The following is a 24580-nucleotide window of genomic DNA, read 5'->3' on the forward strand; positions in this document are numbered from 1 at the left end:
AAACAAAAATGGGAAGAAACTAAGGGTAATGCTGCTCAATGCCAGAAGTCTAAATCTCAAAATGCACGCTCTCAAGGCCCTTCTCAGTATGGAGAACATCGATGTCTGTGCTGTGACTGAAACCTGGTTCAAGGCTCCTGAGAGCACCCCGGCACTATCAGGTTTTACCTCATATCATGCGTTCCGGCCCCAAAACCCGGACCACACCACAAAAGGATGGGGTGCATCGATATTCATCAAGGATACCCACACCTCCAGGTTGGTGGCAACGCACGAAGCATCGGAAACCATCCAGGTGCAATTAACCATAGGCAAAACTGCTCTACAATTTGTAGCATGCTACAGGCCACCCTCTCAAACTCAGGAACCCCACACAGCCTTCCTGAAGACACTGGAGGGTATAAATGTATCTCCAAACACCATTATATTGGGTGACTTCAACTACCTGAATATAGACTGGGAACATTTCTCAAGCCCCAACTTTCTAGCCCAAAGGTTCCTGGAGTTCATAAATTCAAATGCCATGGATCAACTAGTCACCGTTCCCACAAGAGGAGAAAATATACTAGATCTCATCATCACAAACATGGGGACAAAATGCTCCACACCGGAAGTATATCCCTCATTGGTGAGATCAGATCACAAACTTATCTCACTGGAAATCCACATCCCGCCCCCACCCCAAACAAAAAAGACCACAGTGAAGAACTTTTCTAAAGCAAACTTCACACTACTCAAGACTGGTGTGGTATCCTTCAAGGCCCCCGAGCCAGTGGAAACCACAACCCAAGCTGCGGAAGCCCTTACAAATGTTTTCTACAAACACCTCCAGGACTGCATGGATCAGGCAATCCCTAATAAAACCAAGACTCTTTCGACCAAGGGCAAACGTCCAGTCTGGTGGACCCCAGCCATAAACAAACTTTACAATAAGAGGAGAAAGCTGTTACATGATAGAGCAAAATCCATAAAAGAGAAGACACCCTTGATCATTATTAGTAAAAAAATACGAGCACTCATAAAATCATCCGAGGCCAAATTTGAGAGAAAAATTGCAATAGATTCAAAAGACAATCATAAGGCCTTCTTCAGCTATGTTAGAAACCTGGGTGGAAACTCCCAGATATGCACAGAATTAGTCCAAAATGATACAAAAATCACTGAACCCACAGACATTGCCAACATACTGGCAGACAGGTTCAGTGCAAACGTCACCCCCCTCTCCCCCCCAAAAGGAGAGATAACTATCCCAGCGGAGTGTAGCCTCCCAGACATCTCTAATGTGCAGGTGAAAGCTGCTCTCTCTAAAGCTAAAAACACAGCATCGATGGGACCGGATGGTGTCCCCGGCTGTGTGCTACACAAACTCAACGAGGAACTAAACCCGCATATAAGGCAGCTGTTTAATCTTAGCCTTACCACAGGATACATGTCCAAGGAGTGGCGTACAGCAACTGTGGTCCCACTCCACAAAGGCGGTACCTCTACGGACCCTGGAAATTACCGCCCCATAAGCTTAACAAGCCTGGTCTGCAAAGCTATGGAGAGGATCATAATGGAACTCATAAACAAAGACATAGGGGACTTGCAGACATTGGACCCGACCCAGTTTGGCTTTGTCAAGGGCAGATCATGCCTTTTGAACTTGGTCGACTTCTTTGAAACAGTCACCAAGGCCATTGATGAGGGAAAGGCAGTCCATACAGCCTACCTTGACCTTGCAAAAGCTTTCGACACAATACCCCACTCAGGTATTATAGAGAAACTTACCAGCTTAAATGTAAACCCATATGTCACAAGATGGGTTGCAAACTGGCTAAAGGACAGAACCCACAGGGTTAGATTTGCTGGCGCCATGTCAGACTCCAAGCCGGTCACAAGTGGGGTCCCACAGGGCTCAGTCCTTGGCCCCCTGTTGTTCGGCATCTACTTCTCAGAAGTACAGGCAACATAGGAGGACTATGGCTGACAAAGTTTGCAGATGACTGCAAACTGGGCGCCATAGTGGAAAGTACATCGGACACAGATATCCTTCAGAGGGGTCTCACGGAAACTGATAACTGGTGCCAGAGCCATGGCCTGAAGTTAAATGCCAAAAAATGTATAGTCATACCCTTCGGGAAAAACAAGGTAACCCCAAGCTACCATATAGGTGGCAATCCATTAAGCACAGAAGAGGTTATCAGGGACCTGGGGACCCAGGTTGACAGTGGCCTTTCTTTTGACACTCACATTGCTAAAGTGGTTAGAAAGACCTTCTACATTGCCCACCTGATCATGAAGGGATTCACATCCAGATCAAGTGAGGTTATTGTTCCCCTGTACTCTTCACTTATCAGACCAATGATCGAGTACAATGCCCCATTCGGGATGTATCTCACCCGACACCTGCAGCAATTGGAGAGACCCCAAAAGTTCCTCACCAAAAGGATAAAGGGACTCCAAAATCTGTCATATGCTGCCAGACTGAAGAAACTCCAGCTCTATTCAGTTGCATACCGCCTGCTCAGAGGTGACCTGTGCCTGACATACAAGGCCATGTCCAACCCGGAATTAATGGACATGCTCCACCTCAAAAAATCCAAATCTACCAGATCCACTAGAGCAAGCGACTTAAACCTTAGCACGGATATAAATAGGACATGCTGAAGGGATAGATTTGTCACCCAGAGACTCCCTATGCTGTGGAATAAAATCCCAGTCCATGTGAGGCAGAGCACCTCGATGGCTCTGTTCAAGAGAAATCTTGACCGGTGGATGGGAGATCGTGGGTTTACCCCGGGAATCATCTCTGTGTCACTGCTGGACAGAGGCACAACAAACTAATGGGCACAGTATTTTTTAACATAAGGGGTGGCGTAAGCCACAAAACTTTGGGCTAGGCTTATAAATGCCTTAGGGCAGATAGCCTAGTATAAACCTATGAACCTATATGTATATGTATATATATATATATATATATATATATATATATATATATATATATATATATAAATAAAAAACTATGTATATATTTTATTTATTTATTTACATTTTTTACTGGGAAATTACGACTGGACGCAGGTCCTTTTTCAGAGGATGCCCAGGGAGAAAAGCTCCACATCATGTACATGATAAATAGAGATACAAAGTTGCAGCAATAGTAAACAACATTACAGGTTGTTGGCTTTAATATAGTAACAAGATATTGATTATCATCAGTATATACCGTGAGTGTTGCAAGTTAAGATAGTTTCTTGTTTATATTAGTAACAAAGTTGTCAGACAAGATATTAAAGTATGTAAAGACAACTGGCTATTTCTGATAGTGGTTAGTAGTGGCATTGGTACAGTTGGGTTAAGAGTCTAGGTGTGGGGGGTGTAAGAGTGGGGGTGTTAGTCTGGATTAGAACAAGGACAAAACCCAGTGCAAATTTAAGTGGAATTTGAGCGCAGTCTTGAAAAGGCTGCTGGAAGGTAGAGTAGTTATAGAGGGTGGAAGACTGTTCCAAAGTTTAGATATGATACATGAAAATATGGCTTCTTCTGCTAAGTTTTTGGGTTTGATAACAGTGAGTTGATTTTTGTTGCTTGATCTTAGGGGCCTAGAGGGGTGATAGGGCTGGAGAAGGGTTTGAAGGTAAGGGATGTTAAGAGGGTGGTTAATACATTTATGAGCGAGGGTGAGCTGATTAAAGTGAAGGAGTTGTGGGAGTACTAGCCTGTTTAGTTCTTTAAGGGAGATGCAATGATGGCTGTGGTAGGAGGTTCCAGTGGCAAATTTAGCAGTTTTGTTGTAACAAGCATCCAGCTTGTGTAGGTCTGTCTGTCTAAGGTTGGTAAGTATGGGGGATGCATATAGTAGGGTGGAGATTATCTGGGAATTGGCTATGGAGATTAGCTGGGAATTGGCTATGGAGATTCTAGCCGCCTTGTTTAGGAATTGGCGGCTTTGATATAATGCACCAAGTTTCTTGTGAACTTTTTTTATTGTGAGAGATATGTGGGTGTCAGATCTAAGTTTGTTGTCTTTTTCCACACCAAGCAATTTTGTGTGTACTGATGGAGAGATGATGGTATTGTCTTTGGCAAGAATGTTGAAGTGATGGGGTGTTTTGAGTGGCTTTGGAAGGTTGGAACAGGAGAACTTTTGTTTTACTTGGGTTGAGTAGGAGCTGAGCATTGGATAGCCAGCTTTCTACAGAAGAGAATGATTCCTGTGTGATTTGTTGTAGTTCTGGTAGAGTGGGGGCAGAGCAGATGAGAGCAGAGTCATGTGCTTACTGGATAAGAGATGCTTGTGTGGTGGCAATACGTAGGTTGTTAGTGAAAAGTGAGAATAGCAGAGGGCCAAGGATAGACCCTTGGGGAACTCCGAGAGTAACTAGGAGGTGAGGTGATATGTTATTGTCCCAGATTACTGATTGCTGGCATCCGTGCAGATTGCTGTGGAACCAGTTGCAAGCTGATTGTGAGAAGGAGAGGTTGGGGAGAGTAGAGAGTAGTAGCTCATGAGATACCATGTCAAAGGCCTTTGAGAGATCTAGAAATATGGCAGTAGAGAAGAGGCCATTGTTTTTGTGATGAAGTATAGTGTTGATGAAGGAGAGCAGAACGGAGGTAGTGCTGTGATATGGCCTAAAACAATGTTGGGTTTTGGAGAGGAGATTATTAGCTAGGAGGTAGTTGGAGACCTGGGTGTTGATACATTTTTCAAGTATCTTGGAAAGAGGGGAGAGGATAGCAGTGGGGCAGTAATTGGAGAGGTCGGTGGAGGGGGTGCCTTTGTGGAGGAGAATGATGTGGGATATTTTCCATATCAAGGGAACATAGCCTTTTGTTATAGAATGGCTGATTAGAATTGAAATTGGGTAGGCTAGTGTATCAGCTGCATTTTTCAGGTATTCAGAGGGGAAGTTGTCAGCTGCGAGTTTGGTGGGTTTAAGTTTTGACAATAGTATTTTTATGTTGGAGGTAGGTACTGAGGTGAAGAAGAAAAGAGGAGTGGGGGGTTTAGGGTTAGGAGTTGGGGGAGCTGTTGTAGGGAAGTGTTGTTTGTTTAGAGATGTTATAGTTTCAGTGAAGTGCTTGTTGAAGGATTCAGCAATATTGCTGGAGGAGGGGGGAATGGACGGCTGAGGCATATCAACCTTCCCTGGGTGGAGGATAGTGTTAATAGTGGACCAGAATTGCTTAGGGTGGTGGTTGGTAGAGTTTAAGATGGATTTATAGTAGAGGAATATGTCTAGTTTTATATGCTTTTTGGCTTTATTGTGCAGTTCAAGGAATGATTGCCTCTCTGAGTTATTTTTTGTTAGTCACCAGTGCTCCCAGGCCTTATCTCTGGATTTCATTAGGGTTCTGGTGCTCTTTTTTAACCATGGGGCACACCTGGATCTGACTTTGGCATTTCTTACAAAAGCATGGGTGTTTAGGATGGAGAGGAAGGTACTGTTGAACAAGTGGACAGTCTCATCTAGGTTGAGGTATTTTAGTGGTGACCAGTAAATGTTTTGCAGGGAGGAGATGAAGGAGTTGGGGGTGAAGTTGGACATGTTCCGTATTTGCCTGTGGATAATGGTCTGACTGTTTGTGTGGTGCCGAATTAGGAAAGTGGGGAAGTGGTCACTAAGACTGTCAGGTATATATATATATATATATATATATATATATATATATATATATATATATATATATATATATAGATAGATATGTGTGTGTGTGTGTGTGTGTGTGTGTGTGTCTGTGTGTGTGTGTGTGTGTGTGTGTGTGTGTGTGTGTGTGTGTGTGTGTGTGTGTGTATATATATATATGTATGTATATATATATATATATATATATATATATATATATATATATATATATATATATATATATATATATATATATATGTATATATATATATATATATATATTTATATATATATATATATATATATATATATATATTTATATATAAAACTATATATAAACATATATGCTAAGAAATATTCCAGAGTTGTCATTACAGCTGCGAATGTCCAAGGCACAAACAGATGTAAACGCTTAGATAAACTTCACTGAAACTAATAAAACAATGCAAATAAAACATATAAAAGATGAGTGCTTCCAGGTCCAGGAAATAACCCTTCTTCAGATCTAAGTCTCATAATGATGCTTCAGTTTTTAAAGGGCAAACAGCCAATCAAAAGCATCTCCTAAGCTGACACCGCCAAGGGCCGGCTTCAATGACTAATTAAAATCCAAGCCTAAAAATCTATAGATAGCACACAAGTCAATCAACATTGTCTTCTAAGGGGTCTACTTCACTTGACCTAAAACTCATTTGACTGACACCCATTTGACTGACACCCAGTTGACCTAAATTTTATTTGACTGACAACTCATTTGACTGACTCCTATTTCACCGACATTTAAGACATAGACTTGTTGTGGGTTTTCCTTCACCTGTGACTTGCTTGTGATAAAAAGAATTACTGTAACTTACAGTGCTGACTGTTAGAATTCCCATAGTCATGTAGAAAGTAGTGTTGTAGTGTTTCTAAATGTGGGTTTGCCTGTTTACATTTTTATGGGAAGTATCTAAAGTAATTTGGTGAATGTTTTGCGTGTTCCCAGCAGTAGTGGCAGTATGTAGAGTACTGTAAGGCAAGTTAAAGGTATATGCCCTTTTCCCCACTTTAGTCCAATCCTGGAGTTATATATATTTGGGGGGCACAGCCCCCCACATTGGGAGGTGTGAGGGGTGTAGACCCCCACTTAGTTTGGTTTTACATTGTCCCATTTCTGTTAAGAGAGAGTAAGTAAGCTGTTTTTAAGTTCTGGAAAGGGTTAGTTATTAGATAAAGCAGGGCAGCTGTTGGGTTGAAATAGTAACTTGTGGTCTGAGACAATTTGGAGGAAGTCTAGTTGATTGGGGAGTTCAAGCCAGTTTAGAGTTAGTAGGGAGGAGCAATGGTGAGAGGAGGCTTTTGATTTTGTGGCAAACCTGGAGATTTTGTTGTAGCATACTTCTAGTTTGGAGGTGAGGGTGGAAGATGGATTAGTAAGCAGAGAAGCACCATATAGAAGAGATGGGAGAAGATATGTAGTGGGCAGGGTCAGTCTAGTAGAGGGAGAGAGGAAGTGATTATTCCTGTAGAGTAGGTCAAGTTTTATGTGGGTTTTCTTGATGTTAAGTTGGATATGGGTATTGAATTTTAGGTGTTCATCAATGGTGACCCCCAAGAGTTTGGCGGAGGGAACAATATCAATGATAGGGTTGTTGAGGCTGGTAATTTGAAATGAGTTTTTGTCAATGGGAGTGGATTTGGAGGGAGTGAATAGCAGGATTTTAGTTTTGTTAAGTGAGAGGTGGTTTTGGAGCATCCATTTTTCAGTGGTTGAGAAGGCAGATTGAGTTAGAGACTTGAGTTCAGTTTGATTGGAGGCATAGCAGATCAGAGTAGAGTCGTCTGCGTATTGGACAATTTTGGTGTTTGGAATGGCTTTGTGGAAATCATTAATGAAGATGTTAAATAGCAGAGGGCCAAGAATGGAACCTTGGGGAACTCCTGTGGGTGTTGGAAGGAAGGTGGAAGAGGATTGGCCCCAATTCACTGCTTGGGACCTGTCAGAAAGATAGCTAGAGAACCAGGAAAGAGTTTTTGAGGAGATGTTAAGGTTAGATAGATGGTTTAGTAGATGGCTGTGAGAGATGGTATCGAAAGCTTTAGATAAATCTAATAGAACAGATGAAGCTAAGTTACCAGAATCTCGGGCTGAATTAATAGAGTGTAAAAAGGAGAGAAAGGCTGTTTTGGTATTGTGTCCAGGGCGGGAGCCGTGTTGGGTAGGAGAGAGCAGTTGATGTTCGGTTAGGAATGGCATGAGCTGTATGTGATTGCATTTTTCAAGAAGTTTAGAGATGGGAGAGAGGATGGCTATGGGGCGGAAGTTGGAGAAGTTATAGTTTTTGCCACCCTTGTGGAGTGGAGGAATAAAAGCAGAACACCATAGTCTTGGTACATATGACTCGAGTAGTGATCTATTGATCAGGATGCTGATAGAGAGAGCAATACTGTCAGAGGCAATTTTTAAGAAGTTGGCGGGAATGTTGTCATGAGCATTGGTGCAAGGTTTAAGTTTATAGAGAAATTTCTTTATGAGGTTGGTGGATACAGATTTAAGTTCAAAAATAGAGGGAGTGGGAGGTGATGGGGTGGAAGCTTGGGAGGAGGTGGGTAGGGGGATGTTATTGGGGAAGGTTTTGGTCAACTCAGCAATGGAAGAGGTGAAGAAGGTATTAAATAGTTTGGCAATTTCTTGGTCAGATTTGCTAGTGTCAGGACAAGGGTTATTTGTGGTACCGGGCTTGAGAAAGGTGTTTATAAAGTTCCAGAATTGTTTGGGGTTCTTTGTATGATTTATTTGTAGGTGGCTGTAGTAGGATTTTTTGTCTTTAATGACTTGTTTTTTGGCTAAGTTTCACAGCTGTTTGTATTTTAGTAACAGTTCAGGCTGTTTATGATGGAGATAGCTTTTCCAGGATTTGTCTCTTTGTTGCATAATTTTCTTGGTAGCTTTTGTAAGCCAAGGGGCTGTTTTGGCTTTAACTCTTTTGGTTCATGTTGGAGATAGGGAGTTTAGGACAGAAAGGAATGTAGAGTTGAAGAAGTCTACGGCTTTGTCTAGAGGCAGGGTTTTTAGTGGGTTTCAGTTAATGAGCTTAAGGGAGTCAGAGAAGGTAGAGGGGTTAAAGTTAGTTAGGTTACGGGTTTGTAGAAGGTGGTGGGAGTATGGGGAAGAGGAAGTGGCTCTGTGGGTGAAAACAGGGAGGTGGTCTCCTAATGGGTCAGGAGTGACACAAGATATAGTGATTTTATTTGGGTGGGACACTAGTATCCAGTCTAAAATGGAGCCTGGACGGTTGGTCTTGTTGGGCCTAGTGATGGTGTAAATAGGTTGAGTAAAGTTGAAGAGATTAATTGATAAGGTGGGATTAGGGTCTATGATTTTTTTGCCAGTCAATATTTACACCTCCCATTATGTAAGTTTCTTGTTTAATATTTGTGCAGGTTCAGGAGAGGAAGTCTTCTAAGATATTGGTGTTATTACCAGGGGGAATGTAAAGGGAGATGATGCAGATACTTTTACGGTTATTTAATTTTAGCATGCCAATTACTAGTTCAGCATTATTAAAGGATGGAATAGGATTCGAGAAAGGAGTAATAAATAAATGAATAAATTAGTGCTACTCCACCATCTCTTTTATTTAGGTGGTCAGATCGGAGGCATTGAAATCCGGGGGGAAGGAATTCTGAGTCAGTTATGTGTGGTTTTAGCCAGGTTTCAGATATGGCTACTATGTCAGGTGAGTTATGGTTGACATTAAAGTAAGCATTAGTTTAGATATTTTTAAGAACAGACTGGACACTTATTATGGGAATAAGTGTTTTGGTATATTTGCAAGCCAGAAGAGCATTTATGCCCATGCTTGAAATATTTGTATGTATGTATATATGTAATTAGAGTTCAATGCAGAAGATCTATATGCTTGCATCATTCCAGTCCATCACATTTCATTTAATTAAATTCTGTTATTCAGGTGTCCACCTCTAAGATTATCTAAAACAACTTGTAAAACTCTAAAACAAAACTTCTGACCAGTATTCTCCTTTACATGTTTCGCTAATGGATTCTTCAAGTCACCTAGATGAATGTCACTTATATGTTTCGACATCCTCTCTTTAAACTGTCTGGTTGTCTTACCCACATAAAATTTGTGACATAGATCACAAATAGCTAAATATACAACATTCTAGTTGTACAGTCTGCATAAAATTTTGGGGCATAACATATTCCAGAGACTGGATGTATAAACTCTTGAACTTTAGAACTATATCTGCAATTACTGCAACGTCTCCAAGCATATGTACCAACTCTATCAGATATCGCTTCTTGCAAGGTAGCTGCTCTTCAGATCAGAAAATGGTCCAAAATTTTATGCTACAGTGTTGTTCTCTGGTGGTCTATCTTCCTGTCTTTTTTTTATTGTTAGCTTTCAGTGAAATGAGATTCATGAATATAAAACTAAGTAGCTGGGGGTTTACTCCCCCCACACCCCCCAATGTGGGGGGCTGTGCCCCCACACACAACCCTTAACTACATATACTAACTCCAAGATCGCACTACAGTGGGGAAAAGGGTATATACATTTTATTTGCCCAACAGTACTTACATTCAGTGAAATGTGATTCAGTGAAATTAGTTTTCAGCGATTTTTGAGGGTGAATTGAAACTCAGTGAAATGACTTTTCAGTGAATCAAAGTAGACCCCCCCAACCCACACACACACACACACACACACACACACACGCGCGCGCGCGTGTGTGTGTGATTGCAAATCTGTTATCAATACATTTATTGTGTTTCCAGTACTGTAAAGTTATAACACATCATTACCAGTGTTCCATATCAGTTTTAGCAATGGATCTTTCTTCCCTGGGCATCTGCTGAAATGAAAAGTAATGAAAACAAAAATAAATATGGAGTTCAAAGGTCACTCTACATCCTATATAAAATAAACAGGTAAAACAATCAAGACATCCTTATAAAAATAATAAGCACAGTCATAACTAGTTAACCAACATCACTGTCAATTTATGGTTACTTATGTATAGCTGGTTTACATTTACTAGAAACAGTAACAAAACACAGTTTGTGATTTATACACAGGCACTGACCGTTTTTCTAGTCATGAAACTCAGATCATGTTGTAGGCGCATACTCTAGTAACTCCCAAAGCAAAGTAATGGTTACTTTTAACTCAAAAGGGAAAATACAGAGCCTAAAAGTAAGTAATACAGAGTTTGCCAGAGCACAGACATTAGCCAGACGTACTGATTCTAAAAGCAATGCGTATGTTCATTTAGTTCAATGGTCCATCTACATTGTTATTTTATACAGAGAAGTACTCCCCACAAAAAAAAATCATAATTAGTTTAAAAAAACAACAGGCAATTTTAAGCTGGTTAATTCATTACACTCTGGAAGGGTTTGGTTAAAGAATCCAGAGACAAAATCCAGTAAATACACTTTGTTGCACATGCACATGACAGACAACTCTGACAAAATGTAAAACACAATCAGGCCGAAGGCAATATCTCTATTTGGTTTACACATAGGAATAAAGCAATTGAATAACACTGGACAAACAAATGTTTTGTAGAATCATGATTTGTTTCTACGCTTGCAGTCCAGAGAACCATTGAGGAGCCTAGCCCAAATTCCTAGTGGCCCTTAAGCATTGTCTGGTTAAGTAACTTGCCACATATCAGACAGTAGGCAAATAAAGGCTGAGGGAACCAAACCCTGTACTACAGGAACTGCAGCCCCATCTTTAACCCTCTGTGACACCTAAAAGTGATCACAGTATCATAAGAGTTACTAGGCATGCAGTGCAGTGCAGGAGACCATTATGGATCGTAGCCCAGATTCTCAATTGCCCCAAAGCACTGACTGGTTAAGTGATTTGCTCAAGGTCTGATAAATTAAGTTAAAAGATTCATAGCAAGTCCTCTGTTTGAACTGCCCTATCAAATTAATTAGAAAAGGAAGTAAATGGTTGTTATTCTAAAGGTTACAGTAAGTCAATTGCATCTCTGCAGGCTTGGTTGACTCATGCACATGATAGTTCCTTAGGAAATACCTGATTTACCCTGTTTAGTTACCTGTGTCCTTAAGTAACTTTATAAGTGGTGAAGCTACAGGGTATCACAGGCAAATGTGCAAGATAAATAAGATATTTCACAATCAAACATTGCACATTTTTTTACTTATTTATACAACAGGGACTTATATAAACGTAATACGGCATATATAGCAAAAAAAAAAAAAAGCACAAGTACAAAATATGATTTTCCTTTCTTTGCTAAGAGAAGTACATAAAAGACAGATATAGGTAAAACGCCACTTATTGTATGGGCTATTGTAGGTTGATTAATATTTGCAACTGTGGTGCCCTATTACCTGCAACTTGTTTTGCTTTGAAATTATTCAGGTCGGTATGTTTGAAAATGGGAAAATAAATTCTAGTGGGTATTTTTGTACATTTACAAAATAATTACTGGACATGTGCATGTAAAATTAACACTCATTCTGTAGATAATGTTATGCTGAATAACCCTTTTGTTAACAGCACCAATTTCTTTGAAATGAAATTATCTACATTTATTGTTCAGGAAATGACAAAAATATATTTATCTGTCTTTCTATCTGTTAAAAAGTAAAAGGTATGGCTAAGTATAATACTACTCATTTTCCCACCATCTTCATTGCCTACCATATCCACAACCCGCATGATCCACCATTATTCTCTGACACGCTATCCTTGATTAAACCATATCCCTGAGTTGGCCCCTGCTTCTTATGTAGGCAACCTTAAGTTGCACATCTAAGACACCTGGATAGTGAGAACCATGGGGAAGTCAAGACTGTACCTGGAACCTTCAGGTAGATGATGGCTGGTCAGCAGTGCTTGGCCCTACTGCCCCACCCAGCATGCTGACATTATACTCTTATGCTAGGTGGGCATTGACGAATGGCTTGTGGACGTACCTGCCCTGAATTCTTACAGCAGCCTGTCTCCTAGCCCTGCCACAGACCCAGCCTAAAGAGCACTCTTGCTCTGAGCTTTAGCCTTCCTCTCTGCCTACAATGTTAAGAGCCCAAGCATGCATTTGTGCTTGGGTCACCTAAGCTATAGTCAAGACTTTACTGCTGTATGTCATTGTTATGGAACACTACTCTTATTTATAGTGCTTTTAATGCAAAATAATGTTTGTGCTTGGACCATCCTATTGTTTTGTTTGTTTTATAGTTAGGCAAAAAATTATAACAATAAATATCTTTTTACCAGCTCACAAAGACCTACATGCAATAAATCACTATACACTGCTTTAAAAATAAAAATGAAAAGACATGCATTTGTGAATGAAACACTTTTAGCTTTTTTGATGATGTTGTGTTAATAATGCAACAGTTACAGCTTAACCCTTTCATTTATAGTTTTAAATGTGTTTACATATAACACATGATTAATAGATATGGTACTCAGTGCACAGCACCAGTGTTCAGTAAAATGCAAAGGAAATGCCAAAATGCAATATACAAACAGACACATAAGACCATATCACTTGATCTTAGCCAAAAGACCGAGAAGCAATGTATAAGAAATATGAGAGCTCCCAAGCACCAAGCTGGCCCATGGTATCATACAGACCATATGCAAATTCACCTTTTCTCAAGATAACATTGCCAGTGCATTCACAAATAGCTGTAATTCATATCAAGGCTAACATCAGACATGGTGCTGCCCAGCAGTATTATCCAGCTACCAATGGGTCTAATGTCCCCCACCCAGGACAATGGAAGAGATACCACTGCTGCCAAGGTTACAGTGTATACAAAAGAAATGCAAGATAAACCTCAAGCACCATACAGATCTCAATCTCTTAGCTCAAGAATTAGACACAGGCCAAAATAATCAAGGGTAAAGGTCCCAATTTAAAGATACTCCTTAAATACTGGCACTAATGAGTTGGAAAGCTGACATGAGTACTTCACTTAAAATCCATTTTACGAAGTTAAAGAAACTTGTATCTGCTAAGGAACACCACTATTTGCTGGTTAAAACCCACCACCATTTCTAAAAAAAAAGATATATATATATATATATATATATATATATATACATATATATATATATATACATATATATATATATATACATATATATATATATATATATACAAAAATATATATATATATATATATATATATATATGTATATATACATATATATATATATATATATATATATATATATATGTATATGTATATAAATATATATATATATATATATATATATATACACACGTATATATATGTATATGTATATATACATATATATATATATATATATATATACATATATACATGTATATATACATATATACATGTATATATACATATATACATGTATATATACATATATATATACATATATATATATATATATCAATTTTAGGACTCCAAAGCAAAACTCTCATCCAAAGTCAGGAGCATCCCTGGTAATGACAGATATTCGAGCAGTATGATGCACAACCCACACAAGGACATATACATATATGCATTGCTAAGACTGCACTTAACACATGGAGTACAAATATGGATGCGTAGCTGTATACATATGCAGGGCCACCTATATTCTACCTATAAAGTAAAATAAATAAATAAATAATAATAAGCAGCAGTGATAATGTAAGACACCATTGCTACTGGTGAAGCAAAGCTGCTCTGAAATTGTTTCACTGAGCAGTTGCGAGACAAGTGTCACAAAAACTCAGCCAATAAGGCTCTGTAGAACATTATGCTAATGACATCAGTCATGGAGTATCAGGCTGTTATGAGATGCAAATGAGGTCTGCTTGAATGAGTAATGAGAACCATGTGGCCTTGATGGTTCAAAATTGTGTAGCTCACTTGCACAGGAGGGATTTAATTTGGTATATAGGTTTCAGCATGGTGATCCCATTAACATGCACATGCCACATACAGACAAGCAGATACATGTACACACACTCAGCCCCCCACACACCCACATACATACACACACACCCACATACATGCACACACACACACACACACACGCACACGCACACACACACACACACGCACACACACACACGCACACACACACACACGCGCGCGCGCACACGCACACACACACACACACATACACACACACACATACACACACACAGACACACACACACAGACACACAGACACAGACACACACACACACACACACACACACACACACACACACACACACACACATATATACACACACACCAAAGATAGCACAGGTATGTACAACAGAAACACAATGCAGACTGCAACACAGACAATCTGATGTTGACCATAGGCCCAGGCACTGGAAGAGGAGATAATGGAGAAAGGGAGTGTGTGGGTTATGCCAGCTTGCTTGCCATACTTGGCAGAAAAGAGTTGGTTAGATCCATTGCAATGCTGACATCTTCTGGTGAAAACACAGTACAGCATGTAGTGCAGGGACTGGAGGCACGTGCTGGGCCTTCTCGAGATACATTAACATAGCAGCTCCCCTCACCTCACACATACACAGGCCCATGATTTGACTAGATGCATATTAGTGAAGGAGAATCAGAAAGGGGTTAGTCTACTTAAGCTGGTAGGGTGCTCTGCTTAGCTGTACACCAGTAATATTGTGGCACGCAGCTGGCCCTGGCAGCATGAGGTACAAGGCTCCTTTACTTTAAGAATCTGGTGCAAGGTCAGATTAGTATAACGGTACAATATACTGTTAACAAGCAAATATAAATTCCTTTAAAATGAAACAACATAATTTGGCACTCTGACTGTAAAATGTATTCAACGTGCAAATATGTATAAGATGAAATGGGTTTCTTGTAAATATGTCTTTTATTTTTTGTAAATTGAAAAAAAGTAAAGAAAAACAGAAAATACATCTTCCCATATTTCTTACCAAACAAATGTGAACAACTTCAAAAAATATAACAGTAATGTTTCATAATCATAAATGCTGTTCAGCATATAATTGTCTACAAAATGAGTGCAGTTCATAAAGATGTGCCCTGATTTGTTTCTGAAAGTGGTCAAAAATGCCAAACAGTTATTTTTCTCCTATTTTAAGTAAGCCAGTGTAAATTATAAAGTTGGGCAGACGATCAAGAATAGTTTTATCAAAATTCAGTTCCCTGAGACTGGACAGTTAAATTCTGTTTGGCCAGCTATCTCACTGAATGAAATCTTAATTGATGCTTTTCTGCACTATTTGCAGAAGTCAATGACCTTAAGATTACAACTAGGGTCTGGGCTGGGTTTAGATTTAAGGTTATGGCTTAATATTAGATTTGTTTCCTTTTCCGGGAGTGCAGTTTCTTTCTTTCTTTTTTTTTTTTTTTTTTTTTGGTTTTTTTTTTTGCTTGTTTTTATATTTCTGCATTGTGATTAAAATTTTCCTATGATTTTTTTTGTTTGTTTTTAGGTGCTCTTTTTGATGCCAGTTGTCTTTGATGAAATGTCCCAAATCCATAAAACTTTAAATCAAGGCTGTTTAACTGTAAAAGTTGTTCAGCTCCCATCTAGATACAAGTTTAACAGCATCAACAGCTCTAAAATCTCATGTAAGTGTTAATACGCACAGTGCAGTACTTACGTAAACATGCTCATAAAATTTAAACAAGTAGTGCAAAATATCAAATGTTTTTATTCATGTGTATATTTACACTTATAAATGATAGTATTCATATAGTTCCATGACACACAATGTACTGGCTACATATTACCTTGATGGATTCATGGTTTACCAAAACCACAGCCATCTGAAACTTAAAACTACACATTAAATCCCAAGATATGATTAGGCATGCCTTCTGGTAGGAAATTATTGGTTTTCATTCAGAAACAACACTCAATACTTATCAGTATTTTCTGAATTAACGTACAAATAAATATTATTTTGAGGGCTTCTTTGCCCCTTAAATGGTGGAAGTAAGCTCAGAATTAAAAAAATATATATATTAATAATTATGGAATGTATGAGTACATCCCCTATGTGAATTGTAAATGAGGTTTGCACCAGCCTACAATATACTGTTTAGAGTTTCCTTGAATTCTGTATACAGGTCAACTATGATTTTGGTTGAATTCATTCCTGTTAAGATGAACAAATTCATCTTCAGTGAATTGCATATTGGTCTGTCGAACTATAACTATAAACTATCAATGGAAGACTATAACTATGTTTTTCCTTTTGTAACAGCTCATGTTAATAGCATTATGCTTCAAAATGGAATAATACTGAGTTTTATCATAAACATTTTAATAAAATTATTTTCCTTTTTAATGTTTAATATTTACATTTTGTAAATCAGCAATAAAAACAGAAAAATATACATTTTCTAGCAAATGAATATAAAGTTTTAAAGGAACATTGTATAACCTTGGGGATTAGAATGCACAACCTTAGAGCTGTAGCAACTGTATTAAGTGATTTATTGAGCAAGCTGTGATGAACTCTGATTTTCAAATTTGAAATATAATGAAATTATATGATTTTCTGGAGAAATACGTGGGTTTCAAGAGAGTAGTCACCGGAAGGGATGAGGAGGAAAAAGACCTAGTAGTCATAATCATCCTTAGGATGAATCATTCAATGCAGTGTGAAACAACAGTGACAAAGGTTGCCTGGATACTGCAAAGCATAATTTGAAGTTTCACTTCTGAAGATATTTAGCATCAAGATCAACTTAATTGTACTATTTAAATCATAGAACTGAAACAAATAAAGATAAAAGCAAACACATACATAAAACAAACATATGTAGACAGGCAAAGCAATAGACTAAAATGTTTGAAGAGCAAATGGTTTCCCCTATATTTTGTCAAGATTATAACTGGTGTGAATTAAAAAGACTTCTGTTATGGCAAATAAGGATATGTGGGACAAGACTAAATAACAGATCATACAAAAACTAGGAAAATTGAAGCTATTGTTGACGGATAATGATAGCAAGACACAAGCAGTGAAAATGTTTTTAACCATTTTTGTTTTATACACAGGTGAGGCATATTTTCATCAATCAGAGGATAAGTTGTGGGCAATAATTAATAAAGAGTTGAAGGAGTTTATCCTGGAGGGGAAGAGAGTAAGAGTTAAGTGGGATAAGATTATTTTCCTAATAGAACAAGGTGGACTAGGATTACCTGATTTGACGGGATATTTCAGAACTACACAGTAAAGACTCATATACATAAAACAAGCAGAATGTTATAATTCAAAGTGGAAAGGGATGGTGATGAGGCAGGGGAGTTCAAGAAATAAAGAGAAAGTGGGATTTTGGATGCAGATCCTTGAAGACAGTAACAACAACCATACAGAATATTATATTCATAAAGTTGTGGAAAGTATTCTAAGAGCTAAGCTGACACAGGAATGGAGAAAGGAGATTTTTCCAATAAGGATGACTGCAAGTAGGCTAAAAAAATAAGCAAAAGGGGGCTGTAATTTATTGGAGAAAACTGGCAAAGGAACAAAGGTATTGGGAGCAAATAACTAGAGAAGGAACAGTGATAGAGTGGAATAAGACCATGAAGAAGTCTGGACTGCATGTTAGAGATTGCCTTCCATACCAGGGACTGATATCAGAGTATAGTCAAAGAGAAAGGGATGGGGGGGATCCTAAGTGAAAGACCTGCTCTGGTAGAATATTTAGTCAAATCTAGAATAGAAACTGCTGTTAAAAAGGAGATAATTACTGGAGTTTAACAAATTATTGCATGATAACTATAAAAATGAATCAGAGGAAGTTAGAAAAAAAATGAGAAGAAAGACTAGAAAAGCAATTTACAAGGGAACAATGGGAGGATATATGAATGGTTCCTACAAATGCAGCAAAGTCCAGAAGGTTTAGAATTTTTGCTTGGAAGAGTTTGTATAGGTAGTTTATACCTCAGCCAGACTTCAAAGAATATTTCCTCAGGCACATAGCAAATGTCAGTGTGATGGGGAAGAAAGAAGTAAATGAGAATATGTTTTTGGGGATAGTAATGAGCTGGCACATTTTCGAAATGCCTTACAGAGTACTCTGTCATGTCAGAAATATTGGGGGGTCAATTTGCTGTAACTAAGGAAGTTATAATTTTGAGCTAAGGAAACTATTCTTTTGTGCTGGGACCCAGTATTTGAATTGCCTAGATATATTAAGGCATTATTAGGTTTAATTCTGTTGGCTGCCAAGAAAGCAATTACTAGAAAATGGAAATCAAAATCTAAACTAACTATATTTGAAGCACTGAATATAGTAAAAGGAGATAAAGGAACTGAAAGAGTGATCTCTAGAAAAGGTTAGGAGCAAATTACATAGAAATAAATGGAATTTATGGGAACAATGCATGCAAAATAATGTTCAGGAGTAGTGAGGTTTAATTGAAGGCAGGAGTTGAACAGTTTATGTAATGTTGGACTGAAGAACAGATGTTATAAAGAAAGAAAACATATAATGTGAATGGACACGTTAATATGATTTGATTTCTTTTCTTTTAATGTGTATGTGTTTATGTTTTAAGTGATAATTTATTAAAGGTGTTTAAAAAAGATTAAATTAAGTGAAGCATCAGTCAGACAAAACAAATACATTGAAGTTTCAGCTGAATGAAATGGACAAAACATTTTTTGCAGGGGCAAGCTCTCACCCCTGCACCCACACCCCCTTAGTTATACATACTAGCTCATTGGTTGTATAGCAATGGAGAAAAAAATGTAAAAAAAAAAGTCATTGAACCATTATTATGGACTGCTAAAAACTAGTAATACTAATTTTTAATGTAAAAAGCAGTCACTACGTTTCAAAATAGAGAACTGAAATAGAGTATACATTTTTCCACTTTAAACTTATCCACATGTAAATTTAAAAAACAAGCAAATGTAAACAACAACAAAATGAAAAAAGTCAATAATTATATATATGACTTAGGTGACCTATTAAAGTTGCATAGCACAGGGGTCTCCCAAAGTTTATTTATTTGTTTTTTCCCCTGGAAAGTCGAAGACTGGGCTATGAGAACAAATTAGCTCCTTTTCAGCAAAGGCCCAGGGAGAAAATCTCCAGACGTACCAATATATCACAGAGTACATGTAACAAGAACAGCTGATAAATCATACAGAAAAACATACATGTTCAATAGACATTTCCAGGATATACCCTTGATTAGAGTAAGTAAAAAAATACCTACCTAGTAAGCTTCAAAAGTGCAGAGCTTCAAAGATGAAGGATCAAATCCCAGAACATTCAAGCTACACCTTTTGAAATACTAGACACCCCTGGCTGGCTCAGGACAGAGAACAAGGCAGGACAGCATGGTATGAACAGCTGTTTCGAACAGATGTGACATTTATCCTGTAGGGCTAAGTAAGTAAGGACTAGAACTTCATACATTAAATGGCAATGAACAGGTTACCACTATGTGCACAGATAATGTGATGGTAACATGATGTACTGCTTTATAACTATGCATAAGAGTATTGTTTGAGCTGTAAGCAGTCGAGCGTATAGTCCTCAAGTGCTAAGTTTAGGTAATTATAATAAAACCAGACCAGGAATGATCACAGCCAGGTCCTTGGATGGTCACAGGTGCTTAATTTTGGAAATACCCCTGAGATGAAAACAAATAGATGTTAAGACAAAACACATTTGGTCCCAGGTTATAATTCTCATCAAGGATAAAAGAGAAGATGGAAAAAAACAGAGTAATTCTAGACTTCTATTTGCTATTGAGGCAAAGTTATAGGGTGTTTCTATTGGTTGGTGTGCTCTACTGAGATCCCTCTTGCTGTTTTCTATTGTTTTCTTGCTGTTTTGTATTAATGTAGACGATACTGCAGTTTGTCACTAGCTTAAACTGGATCTGACTTTGCTACCAAAACCAGAACCACCAGACTAAGTGCCTTTTGTTGGATCTTGATTAAAACTGAGTACATAAATATAGCCTGCACTGTTTCTATCGGATTTTAGTGGTCTTGCTTCGAATTTATTTTTTTACCTGGTAGTTAAAAAAAACAGACTATTTCTAAATGGGTGTTTGCTATTGAGGTGAATTTCTAGTGTGCTGCTGATGTGTTGTATTGTACTTTCTATTGCTGTTTTTAAGTGTTATAAATAAGGCCTTTTATGGTTGCCTTCATTGTTATAAACAAGACTCCATATATGACCAGCTTAGACTGGATCAGACTCTGTTGCTGCAGCCATGACCATCAGCCTAAATGTTTTTGTTGGATTTTGTTTAATATTGAGTATTCTAAAACATCCTGTACTGTTTCTAGCTGATTTTAGTGACCTTGCTTCTTTGAAATTACTGTTTTGTTTTATTTATTTTTTATTTAACATTTGTTTACAGGGAAAGTCCAGTTTGGAATAAGTCCATTTTCAGCAGAGGTCTGGGGATAAATGCTCCAGACGCATGTTTTTTTTTTTTTTTCTGGTGCCAGAAGAGAAAAGCAGACTAGTTCTATGCTTGTGTTTTCAACTGAAGCAAATTTCTAGTGTGCTGCTATTGGTTGGTATTTTCTACTGAGTTTTCTCTAGCTGCTTTCTAGAGTTATAAATAAGGCATTGTAGTGTAGTTTAGCATGCTGCTGTATTTAGCATACTTTAACAAAGTGCACTGTACGGACGTAGGCATTTTAACCTACAGCTGTATTTATATCTCCTCCTTCTACCTGACATTCCTTAGTCAGTGTTACTAGTGGAACTTACAAGTGCCCATGTTTGCCTGTAGCTGTGTGGTGAGCCACAGTTTCCAACTGGATTGCATACTACTCCTGTAAGCAACCCGTGGCTGTTCTCCACTACTCATAAGCTCTCAATTACCATCTTAGCCAGTAAGTAACCTTGTTTGCACAGTGCTGTGCAAGCCTCGACAACGCTTAAGTCTAATCTTATTTACTTGTTACTTCTTTCAGTAGCTTAGAATGTGCTTTCCTCTTTTAAACCATGTCGTTTAGCTACATGTAGTTGTTTGTGTTAATGTATCACTCCATAAATCACCCAGTTCATTACATCCCTTCATGAACTAGTACATATAGCTAACTAGTTGGAAACAAGCTATGATAATAGTTTTTCATAAACCGAGCAAGGATCCTTCAAATGTTGGGTCATATATAGACTGATATTAATACGTAATCGTGATTGTAAGTTACTGAACTGGTTGCCAACAGATTAGCTCAGATGCTGTACTTATGCATTGGTCAGGGACAGACCGGTGAAAACAGGTATGTTGAAAGAAAATGCTGACAAAACCAAACAAACGTGTTGATTGCAAGTTTGGATACCAGAAATGCATTTGATATGGTTTCTTGTCAGTATTTATTTCAAGTGCTAAGAGTGATGGGCTTCCCTAAGAGATGGGTGCATATAATAAAATATTTATATTATAATGTCTCAACACAAATAAAAGGTAGGATATAGACTTTCCAAAAGTTTTCAGTTAAGTAAAGACAGTAGACAGGGATATCATCTTTCCCCTCCTTTATTTGCTATACATCTTGACCCTTTGGCAGGTAGGTTGTAGCAGATATAGAGCAGGGATTATAAGCTCCAGGCATTTACTCACAAACTAACACTATATGTGTATGACTTGCTCCTTCATCTGACAGATCCTAAAAGGGATTTGGAGGCAATATTTCAGGACCTTTGCTGTTATGGTTGAATTTCTGGATAAAAGAACACACAAAAACCACCTACTGATAGGTTGTGATGAAAGTACATCATTCTAAATGCCTCCAAACAACTAGTTTGCTTAGGACTGAAGTTAAAAGACACAATACAGGGGGCAGTTGTCCTTAACACTAAGGAGTATTGCAAGCAAATTAAGAAGCTCTATGTGGGAAATGGAATATTTTTAAGCAGTCCAGTGGTTTGTTCTGTCACTAGAATTATACACATCTCAGGGTTTGCATCTTTTCTCCTCCCTTCAATGATTTTTTTGAGTAACCTGAGAAAAAAACACTACAAAATCTTGGGTGGCATGGAACATTATTACTTTATCAACAGAAACAGGAGGCCTGGATCCCTCACTTTGAGACATTTTGCAAGGCAGCTAGGCATAAAATGTTATAGTGAATATTGGACCCCAAACCTTCTAGATAGAAATCCACCCTAATACAACAATTGGGAAGGATCAAGCAGATGTATAATTTATTAACAGACAGAAGGTCGGACAAAAAAAATGAAGAGGAGTATTGGTGGTGCAGCTAATAAAGTTGATAAAAAAAAATCATTAAAAGAGAAAAATGCACTAACTTGGTTGAATGAGTTGACTCAAACAGAAATGTTACAAAAATGAGGTATGCAAGCATCAAAAATTTACCGATGTCTGAAGGCTTGTAGTGGAATAATATATTTTGATCAGCTACTGATAGGAGAAAAAATAATGTCATGAAAACATTGCAGGGATAGAGGTGTAAAGTATGGTGCCAACACAAAACTGCACAATAAACTTATTAATAAGCTGAAGGCTTTAGCACTGTTCATATTCCAAAAGAGAGAACAAAAATATTAAAGAACATCTAAAGAAAAAGGAAGCCATAAGTAAACTATATAAACTCCTAAAAGGAGAAGGTGGCAAAGAAAGAAATATGTTTAGACATATTTGGGAGGAAGAGTTTAAGTCATCATCTTCTTTCGGCTGTTCCCGTTAGGGGTTGCCACAGCAGATCATCTGTTTCCATTTCTTCCTGTCCTCTGTATCTTGCTCTGCCACACCAACCACCTGCATGTCCTCTCTCACCACATCCATAAACCTTATCTTAGGCCTTCCTCTTTTCCTGTTACCTGGTAGCTTCATCCTTAGCATCTTTTTCCCCAATATACTCAGCATCCCTCCTCAGCACATGTCCAAATCAACATACTCTTGCCTCTCTGGCTTTCTCTCCAAACCTTCCAACCTGGGTTGACCCTCTAATATACTTATTCCTAATTCTGCCAACCCACGTCACACCCAGTACAAATCTTAACATCTTTAACTCTGCCACATCCAGCTCAAACTCCTGCCTTTTTGTCAGTGCGACTGTCTCCAACCCATATAACATAGCCGGTATCACTACCCTCTTGTAGACCTTCCCTTTCACGCTTACTGGCACTCGTCTGTCACAAATCACTCCTGACACTCTACTCCACCCACTCCATCCTGCCTGTACTCTATTCTTCACCTCTCTTCCACACTCACCGTTACTCTGGACTATTGATTTCAAGTATTTAAACTCATCCACCTTCGTCACCTCTACTCCTTGCATCCTCCCCATTCCTCTGTCCTCCTTCTCATTCACACACATTTATTCTGTCTTAGTCCTGCTGACCTTCATTCCTCTTCTCTCTAAAGCATATCTCCATCTCTCCAGGGTCTCCTCCACCTGGTCCCTACTCTCACTACAGATCACAATGTCATCTGCAAACATCATAGTCCACGGGGACTCCTGTCTGATATCATCTGTCAACCTGTCCATCACCATTGCAAATAAGAAAGGGCTCAGAGCTGATCCTTGATGTAACTCCACCTCCACCTTAAACGCATCCGTCACTCCCACCGCAGACCTCACCGCTGTCACATTACCCTCGTACATATCCTGTACCACTTTTACATACTTCTCTGACACTCCTGACTTCCTCATACAATACCAGAACTCCTGTCTAGGCACCCTGTCATATGCTTTCTCTAAATCCACAAAGACACAATGCAACTCCTTCTGACCTTCTCTGTACTCCTCCATCAACACTCTAAGAGCAAACATCGCATCTGTAGTGCTCTTTCCCTGCATGAAACCATACTGCTGCTCACTAATCATCACATCCCTTCTTAACCTAGCTTCCACTACTCTTTCCCATAACTTCATGCTATGACTGATCAATTTAATCCCTCTGTAGGTATTACAGCTCACACATCACCCTTATTCTTAAAAATCTGTACCAAAACACATTTTCTCCATTCCTCAGGTATCCT

Source organism: Protopterus annectens, chromosome 5.part0 (assembly GCF_019279795.1).
Source record: "Protopterus annectens isolate FY-2018-M chromosome 5.part0, PAN1.0, whole genome shotgun sequence".
NCBI classification, from domain to species: domain Eukaryota; kingdom Metazoa; phylum Chordata; order Ceratodontiformes; family Protopteridae; genus Protopterus; species Protopterus annectens.